The following is a 9,922-nucleotide window of genomic DNA, read 5'->3' as shown; positions in this document are numbered from 1 at the left end:
AAGAAGAAAAAGAAGATGCGAAGAGGAAAGAGATTTTGGAGACCAAAGTGAAAAGATTGAGAGAGAAAAAGAAGAAGAGAAATTGAAAAGCTAACCATCAGCCGACCCCTGATGTAGCCACAAGAAGACCAAAATGCCCTCACTTAAACGAATACAAAACAACATAACAAAAGGATAAAATAGATACAACATGACTCACACAGAATACACACGCTGCTCATTCTTGTTCATATTCAATAGATGCTAATTATTATAGAGTAGATATATAAATTATTATTAGACAAGATGGAGTTGAAATAGGTGTCAGACATTAGCTAACATGAAAAATGTTTTGACAAGAAGAGTCTCGCACGGAAAGGGTAGATGACAAGATGGGATTGTTAAATGGGTAATAAAATTTCAATTTTGTCCCTTATTCTTCAGCTTATTTACAAAAAACCATTATTTTAATGTTTGACTTAATTTCGAATTGGAATTACCATTCTGGATGGAATATCAGAATCCGACCGAAATTGATTGAAATTGGTCAGAATGGCTGGAATTTGATTCGAAACGGAACAAGTACCTACTCTTTTGTACTATCACACTCACCCATGGCTCTCTTACTCTCCTCAAGCCCTAGCCAAATATCACTACTCACCATAATCGCATCCTACTTCCTCGTGGTTAAGAAACAGCACATACCTTCTCCTTCTACAATTCTCTATCAAGGTAAGTGCTCATCTTGTGACATCCTTTATTTCCTTGTATTTTTAATTACTTATTTTACTAATTATTTTATTAGTTCCTTTATTTTAAAATAATTATTTTTATAGTATTTTATCCCTTTTACTGTTTGAGTTGTGTAATTTATTTTAATGTGCTTTTTCTTGTTATCAATTATTGCCTATTATTTATAGGCTCTTTATTTCAAATAATTTTTATTGTTGATTTTACTATTTTCTTTTACTAAGTTGTTGGTTTTTAATTGTCCTCTTATGTATCTATTCTTTTTAAGTTAGTTAATTATATGTTTAAATCCTCACCGTTGGATCAATTTGAAGACCCCAAGATGAAGGGGTTGGACTAAAACCCAAGTCCATTTCTTTATGTCTCATTTCTCTCTCTCTCTCTCTCTCTCTCTCTCTCTCTCTCTCTCTCTCTCTCTCTCTCTCTCTCTCTCTCTCTCTCTCTCTCTCTCTCTCTCTCTCTCTCTCTCTCTCTCTCTCTCTCTCTCTCTGTGCCCGTTTAGCACCCCCTTCCCTCACTGAATCCCTTCTCTTAGCCCAGCCTCGTCGTGCATCACCGAGCCTCATCGTGCATCGTCCAACCTCATCACCGCCCACCTCACCGGTTCACCCTCACGTTGGTTACCATCACCCACCAAGCCCAGCCTCCATCTCGCTACCATCCTCTCCCACGTACACACACAACTCCTCACAAGGCTCCATCGTGCACAGCTCCTAGCGCCGCCTTGAGCTAACCCCTGGCCACCACCTTACACTGGCAGCTTCCCTCTTTGGAGCACCTCCAGCCCATACCCAGCCCCACGCGTAGCTCCCTCCCTCTTTCTCAAAACGGGTCTTTTCCTCTACATGGCTTCACCATCACATGGCCATAGTGCTATTGTACACCGGTCCTAGCCCTACCGAGCACCACCACTAGCCTCCCTCCTCCCTTCCCCAGCTCCCCTCAAAGCCGCATGGCCTCCCTCAACCACACGCTCCTTCACTCTCTATCACACGAGTTTCACCCCTTAAGCCTAGATTTGCAATCGTAGCACCACCGTACATCTTTCCCAATGCCAACACTTGCCTCTCAATGCCTCCATTAGCCCCCTCGATGCCCTGCCATAGCTATCCAAGTTCTCCCTCCATTTCCCTTGCTTCAAACCCACTGCTATCACTCAAAAAATCATCGTTTCACTGCTGCTCCGCCATTTTTGGCATCACTCTTGATCTTCTAGAATTTCAATTATGCTATTGTAAGTAATTTTCGAAATAATTTTATGAGATTTACATATATTTTTACGTTAACATATTTCTACAATCTATTTGGTTGTGCCGGACCTTGGGTATGAAGAGTGAATTTTTTAGTCGGATTAGAGGTTGGATATAATTATGGAGTTTGGCAGTGTTTGGATTTTTAGATGTTGTGTATTGTGTCATGACATCTATTATTATGCTTCATGCATTTTCATGTGTTAAGAGTGAAACCTGGATTTTCATATTGAGAAATGATTTTTGGGTGCGTGCGTGTCATGACCCTAAGTCGAGATGGAGCATTATCTCGATGAAACTTCTCTGGTCATTCGGTAGTAGATAAAACTGAGTGACGCCCCATGGGTTATCGCCTGGCGACAATGGGATCGGACGAGATGGTAATGCTCTCGTGCCGACTCTGTGACCCCTCTGCTAGCGAGGACTCGAGGATGTTTGGTCATGAACGTGCTGGGCGCAGAGCTAAGCAACACTCATTACGAAATTACACGTACGATCGTTACCCATGGTGTAACGAAGGAAGTCAGGGTGTGCGGATAGTCCACATGGGAGATCATAACGCATACATGATAATCGGATATGTGGCCCATTTTATAGAAAAATTGTAGATTTTGATAAATGGATATGTGGATCATTTTCTGGAAAAATGATGGCTTATTACTTTGGTCATTTGCTGGCAAAATGACGTTTGTTTCTTTAATGGACTTGTTTTGGGCCAAATGGGATTTTTGGCGTACGTTGGAAGAATGATAATTTTCTGGACAAATGATGTTTTGGTCTCATGCATATTTCAGCATGTGCATACATACATGTTGGTTGTTTAAATGTATTTTTATCTCTTGGATTGTTTGGTTGGTTACATACTGAAATTCATAATCTCACATGGTATTTCCTGCGGTTCCGTTTTATAAAATCGTAAATTTTGATGTAGATGAGAACGTCGAGCCTGAGGCTTTGGTTTATTTTCCCTTTTGTTTATGTATTTTGGCTAGTATTGTATTTTGCTAGATAACTGTAAAACTTAGTTAAGGATATTTTACTATTGTGGTTTTGTTTTAACATTATGGTACTTAATTGTCTATCTTTTATTAATCCGTTGCGACCTTTTGTTGTATACTTTTTGAATCTACACACACTTAGCACTTGTCGATTAGGGTGCGTGACCCGTGTTGTCATTATCTCGGTGCTCACAATTCCTATGTTTCCGTACATGGGAGTCGAGGGCGTCACACCTCTCATCTCTCTCCTTTTTCATTTTCATTTAAGGGTTTGGCACACATGAAATTTGGGGATTGTTGATATTTTTGTTTGATTTGAGATTTTGATTTAAAGTTTTCGATGTCTAGATGTAAAGAAGTGTAGTTGGTGAAGTGGGTTTGATTTGGCAATGTATTAAGGGTAGATTTTGGTTACAATATTATGCCTTTCGGTTCTCAAGATAAGCTTGCAAAGTGTCTGTCTTTATGTCTCAATCAAACTATTTTATTCATTTGGTCATGATTTTACTTGCATTAATGCTCATACATTAGGTGCATCTAAAATCATGAAAAGTTGAGGCACGAGGGATTGTTTATCATGTCTTTTCCTTTGCTTTCTCTTAGCCCATCTAGGTTTAATATTGATTCTTTTGACATTGGGTATGTGATTCTTCATATGAGATTTCAAGAGAGAGCAAAGATGATGAAATGTGCTTAGGTACCCTCACCTAAGCACATTTGAGGGTACTTCAGCCCCTCCACCTACGACTCCATAGACTAGAGCATCATTTGAGCACTTCACTTCGCTTGAAGCTGAAGTAGCTTATAGAACTATCTTTTCTCTCAAGCCGATGCTTGGTAAGTGTGAAGTGAGTATAAATGATTTTCTTATTACTAAATTTGAAATCATCCATCGTATCTTTGTGGTATGACATTGGAAAAAGTTAACACACCCCTTACCCACTCTGTGTTGAAGTGGTGTGAGAGTTTTACTCAAACATTACTCACTTCAATCATGATGATTATAATATCACCTCTAGTGTTAGGGGAACCCACATGGAGATTTCCCCATCCATTATTTGAGATTTATATGAGTTACCTGAAATGGATGCACCGCTATATCCATATAAGAGCATGGGGGCCTTAACAAAGGTAGCAATGTGCAACCTCTTTGTTGGACCTCAAGGCTCGAAATGAAATCCTAAAGTTAATCGTCTTCCACTTCATGTAATTCTCCCTCAATTTAGATTGCTGGCTAAAATAGTGTTGTCCAATCTTTGGCCAATAAGCTGCCACTCTGAACTTCCTTTAGAACGTGCTTATTTTATGTATGCCTTGGCCACAAGTGTCTTTATTGATTTTCTACGACATGTTATTGATATTATACATTTCTCATGTGGAAAAAAAAAAAAAACTACACCTACCTTTTAGAAGTTTAATCACAAAATTAGCTATTAAAACCAAGGTCCCTTTTAGAGACAATGAGCCTACTATGAAGATGGATGGTTCCATTTCAGCCCATATTGTGGTTAAATATGAGGCACTTTTAACAAAAAAGAGACTCCAAACAATCAAATCAGCATGCTCTCCTCCAGAGCCATCTATTCCCATCTCTCAAGTCCGGGAAAAGATTAATCTTCTCTCCCAGAAGATTGACACTTTTACTACAAAGTGGGAGGCCAACCAGTCAAAACTAGAGCAACAGGTTGCTATTGTATGTTTTGATTGTGTACAAGCAATGACAGACTAGTCCAACTCTCTTTGGATGTGCAGCAAGTGATGGAGAGTGTTATGGATTTCGATGTGGAGTAGGCATCCCTTGACTGATCGATGATAGAAAGGGGGGAGTACAAGTAAGGGGGTGCAGCAGAGCAGTAGTTGAGGGGGAGCAGCAGTAGCCGTAGACAATCCAATCCTTGTTTTCTTCATTTCGATTTTAGTTTTTTTAATTAATATGGAATGTAATTTGAACAATGTTTTTTTTTTCTTGCATGCCTTGATTCAATTTGGTTTACTGAACATATTTTGATCGGAACTAGTACATTAGTAGACTTAGTTTATTTCTAACTTTGTGATATTGTTGAAACTAATTTTAGTCAATGTTCTAAGTCAATATGTATTTTCTTTTTAGATTATTTTCTTGAATTTTCTACTCGGTTTCTTAGTCTGCTATTTATGCTCTTTGACAGGTTTATTTTACATTTATCAAGTGGGTTTTGTCATCAATCTACTAAATAGGGAGATTGTAAATGTAAGAGTTTGGTTAGAACTAGGTGACTAAGATGATAGAGTTTATCTTATGATTGATTTTGTATTTTGGATGAATATAAATTATCTTGACTTTATCTATAACTATTCTGAGTTTATCTAGAAATTGTTTTAAATAAGTCAAGAGTGTGAAAATCGAGTCCCAAGGAGTTTATAATTATCCAGAGAAAAGTTTGACTAAGAAACTGCTACTGTTGAAAAGATTTAGTGCTAGGTGTCAACATCCTATCAGGAGAGTTCTTCGCGACAGAGTCACTCTGTCAGCAGAGTTCTATTGCAACTCAAATTGCTTCTAGATTTTTTTATTTAAAGGGTTCAATTGGATAACAAACTAAGAGATTTTGGTCAGGAAATATTGAAGAGTATATTTCGAGCACTTGTGTGCGAGAAAATTCACTTGAAAATTTTCTAGTTATTTTTCTCTCGTCTAGTGTGATCGTGCTCCATATTGGAGGTTGAGTAATTGTGATTCAACCACTAGAGTTTCAAGAGAAAAGCCAATGCTTGAAAATTGTCAAATATTCTGACTGCTACTGCAATAGAAATAAATTAATCATTTGTTATGTCAAGTAAATAAGTCAATGAGTAATACTACATACAGTCATGGAATTGCAAACGCCGCGCAATCGTTTTGAAAAAGAATGGAGTCCATGATTAAAAAGTTAGTTTTTTTTTTCATGTGAGTCCCATATTAATTCATTTTTTTCAAAGCGACTGCACGCCGCTTGCACAACCACGACTGCGAATATCATTTCTCTAAGTCAATTGACAAATATTTTGTAATTAAGACTTACTTGTACTTATTTTCAAATAATAAAATTGAATTTTATAGATTCAATTTTCCTGTAAGGTTTTACCTTTGAAGAGTTTCCCTTCTTTATTAATTTTGATGTTATGCAATTTATTTACATTATGTTATTACTTAATTATTAAATAATTACATGATTGATGATTAACCAATTTGTTAAGTAAATTGGTAGATCTAGGGCTGTGCATAACCTGCCTTGGGCCCGATCTGTCCGTAATATATCCAATATGGTCCACCCGAATAAAGTCAGTTTCATCGGGTCAAACTCAAATACAAGTTTAAACACCACATTATCGGTCAAAACCGATCACCGAAAACACCCCAGCTCTCTAGTCTCTTCTCGTCAAACCCTATCCATCGACTCCATTCCTCCCCTCTGTTAGACATCGTCATTTTTATTCGCCGTTGACCTTCCATTGCTGCTCCCATCTGTTGCTGCTCCACCTTGCATCCAGATCTGCAGGCTCTCACAGGTACTTCTCCCCTCTGGTACTTATCCCCTCTATTACTCTCTCTTCCCGTTATTTCTTTTTCACCGATCCTCAACCTTTGCGAGTTTGTAGCAATTTTTTGTTACTCCCTCTCTCTCTCTCTCTCTCATTTTAGAAAAATTCAATAATCAATCATTCATTTTGAGCGTTTCACTGCTCTCTTCATCTCTCATAGATTTTTGTAAGTTTGGCCTAGCCCCCAATTTTTTGGGCTCTCCTTGTTCTTTTGTCTACTGCAGATTTTGTTGTCTGGGAAAGTGTTTACTGTTGTTTCCTGAGAGTGTTTCTTTTTGGGTTCCTTCATTCCGGTTCTATATCTGTAATGCTGCTCTTGTTTATGCTTTGTTGTGTGCTTTTTAGGTGTTGCATGTGTGTGAGCTTGATCTGTGATTGTTGTCTCTGTTTACGCTTTTGAGATTATAGAAATCTCCCTGCTTTAAGGCTTTAACTATAATCGACTTGTTTTTTGTTTTTGTTATTTTTAAAAATTTTAGAGGCTTTACGAGAAGATTCAGTCACTATTTTTTTTTTTCGTTTTGCCCTGATTTTTGTCTCTACTGGGCATTGAGTCTTTCTTTTCTTTGTCGTGCTCTTTTTATTTTTTTCCCTTTCTTAACTGTTTGTTTAGGTAATTTTGTTGTGTTTTTTATCCTGTCTTTTGAACTTGGTTCCTGCAGTGTTTTTGCTTTTATTCTTTCTAGGACAGTTTATTTGGGTATATAACGTTCTAGCAGTTCTTTTGCCCTCTTTTGCTTGCAGCGTTACTGGAATCTCCAAGGCTTGCTCTTTCAACAGTGTTACTGGAATCTCCTTTGTTTCTCTCACCTGCAAAGTTCCTAGATCTACCAACCTGCCTCATTATTCTACCCTTTTTTCTTTACCGTCAAAACAAGGAAATGAAAAAAGAAACCCCAACAGTAATGATCATATAAACCAAAGAACCCGTCAACTTGATAGACTTGCCAACAGATGGAGTACTTGATAGACTTGAACGTGTCAAAAGCAGAGTAAAGAACGAGTTCGACCCGACCCATAATTTTTGGGTTGGGTCGATCCGCATTCACAATGCTTTTCCTGCAGGTCGGGTCTGATTGGACCAAAATCTGGGCAGGCCGGGTTGCTGTGCAGGCCTAGGTAGATCTTTATATTACAATACAAAGACATTTAGGGAATTTCATTAGGGAAGGTCATGAGAGATTCTGATGTAAAGAAAGAACCTAGTTGTAGCAATCGAGGTCAACGGTATTGTTCATGAGTTTCTGGCAAGTGATAGTTCTCATCCTTTATCCTTGGAGATCTACTATAAGTTGGATGAGGTTGCAGCAAGATTGAAATCAATTGGTTACATACCAAACAAGTCTTACCTCCTGCAACTTGTTGAAGAAGAAGACATCAAGGAGCAGGCCCTAAACCTTCACAGTGAGAAGTTAGCAATTGACTTTGGGCTTATTACTATGGTCTCATCTCAACCATTCAGGTTGTGAAGAATCTCTGTATTTGTGGGGACTGCCACTCAGTTGTTCAGCTCATATCTAGGCTTTACAGTAGAGAGATTTTTATGAGAGATCATTATCGATTTCATTTCACCATTTTAGAGAAGGGTATTGCTCATGTATGGATTATTGGTGAATATGGAAAGCATTTGTTGTGATCATTACTTCATCTAGGGCTGTACAGAAAATCAAAAAATCAGCCGAAACTGATCAGACCGGCCCTTGGAGCAAGGAACCGGCCAAAACCATCAAGAACCGGTCAACCGGCGATAGGATTTAAGTCAAATTGATGTCAGGCGGTTCGGTTGGCGGTCCGACCCAGGGAAAAACTGCCGAACCGGCCGACATCAACTATATATATTTTTTTCAAGTACATGGAAATGTAACGACGTGTCGTTTCACTTAAGTGAAATGGCGTCATTTTAAGTGAAGTGAAACGGTGTCATTTTGATGACGCAGGATACCAAAAAAAAAATACAACGGCCTCACTAAACGACATTGTTTAGTTTAGGGTTAGCCTTCGAAGAAAAATCCCCCTTCTTCTCTTTTCTTCCTTCGCCAGCACCTCTCTCTCTCTCTCTCTCTCTCTCAAACTCTCTTCTCTATTCTGTCTTTGGTGAGACCACAACCTCGCACGCGGGCATGAGCCACCACCTCCTTCTCCCTTGTCGTTGAAGTCCCACTACACCAATGGAAAGTGAAAACTGATCCCCCAACCGTCGAACTGACAGGTGCCGACCGATCAAACTCCTGCCGGTTCTCATCTTCCTTATCAATCAATTTCGGTTGAGATTGTTGGATATTTAAAGTGTCAATAGGATGGTCTCGGTTTGCTACCAAAACCGACGCCGAACCTTCGGTTTTTAACCCTAACTTCATCACAACAATAACTTTTAAATTTCAAATTTTTAAATTTTTTATATAATCATTATAATTTTTTAAATTTCAAAACAAAATACAAAAAATAATATAATTTTTTAAAGTTTCAAAATAAAAATAATATTAAAAATTATAATATAATAATATTTTAACTTTATAATATTTTTATTCAAGTTTTACTCTCATATTTTTTAAAATTCAATAAAATATATTAATTCAAATTATTTCACTCATATTCACAAATTATTTCACTCATATTCACAAATTATTTTATTATTATTTAATTTTTTTATCTGGTATCATTCTTCAAACATTCTAAATATATATATATATATATATATCAGTTAAATATACTTTATTTTTGTTATTGAGATAAAAAGATGATTTAATAAATATTTAGATACATATGTGCGCGCGCGAGAAATGAGATAATTCCTACTTCTTAATATTTTTATTTTTCTAAAAAAAGCATAGATTATAGAATAATCAAAATGCATAAAAAAGAGTCATTGTCTAATACTAAACGATCCTGCAAAGGAAAAGCAAAGATTGTCTTCTCTTTGAGATGTATTAAATAATTATAGTAAAAAGTCTTCATAATTTTAATTATTGTCAGTACTAAAAATAATTTGAATTTGTGATAGTTTAGAATATAATATAGTGATGTATTTTAAGAAATTATATTTTATAAATAAATAATACTAAAACGACAGAATATGAATTATTCAATTAGAATTATTTATTTCCCTTATATCCCCGGTTAGATACCATCCAAGTCGGAGTCCAAAGGAGCGGGAAAACACTATTCTGACACGCCACTCTGGGCAGTGGGCACAAAGCAAGAAGCACTGAGGAACAGCAAAAGCTTGTCTTTCGTGGGTCCCTTTTGTTAGCTGGACGATAAAGCCAAGCATGCCTCTCTCTCTCTCTCTCTCTCTCTCTCTCTCTGTTCCTTTCGGTTACAAACATTTTCAATTCTCCACTTTTTCAAGTATGTACAAATTCCCCCGGCATTTTTCCTTTTTTT

General features: G+C 37.2%; 1 long non-coding RNA gene across 1 annotated transcript; it reads left to right on the top strand.

The window, feature by feature from the left end:
- Positions 1 to 6,208: 6,208 nt before the first annotated feature.
- LOC122292787 lies at positions 6,209 to 8,547 on the top strand. The gene is made up of 2 exons (XR_006237023.1): positions 6,209 to 6,505; positions 7,283 to 8,547. It is a non-coding gene; the product is annotated as an uncharacterized LOC122292787 (long non-coding RNA).
- Positions 8,548 to 9,922: the final 1,375 nt, after the last annotated feature.

Source organism: Carya illinoinensis, chromosome 13, assembly GCF_018687715.1.
Source record: "Carya illinoinensis cultivar Pawnee chromosome 13, C.illinoinensisPawnee_v1, whole genome shotgun sequence".
Classification (NCBI taxonomy): domain Eukaryota; kingdom Viridiplantae; phylum Streptophyta; class Magnoliopsida; order Fagales; family Juglandaceae; genus Carya; species Carya illinoinensis.
The sequence above is the reverse complement of the archived record's forward strand: the minus strand, read 5'-3'. Positions and strand labels throughout refer to the sequence as shown.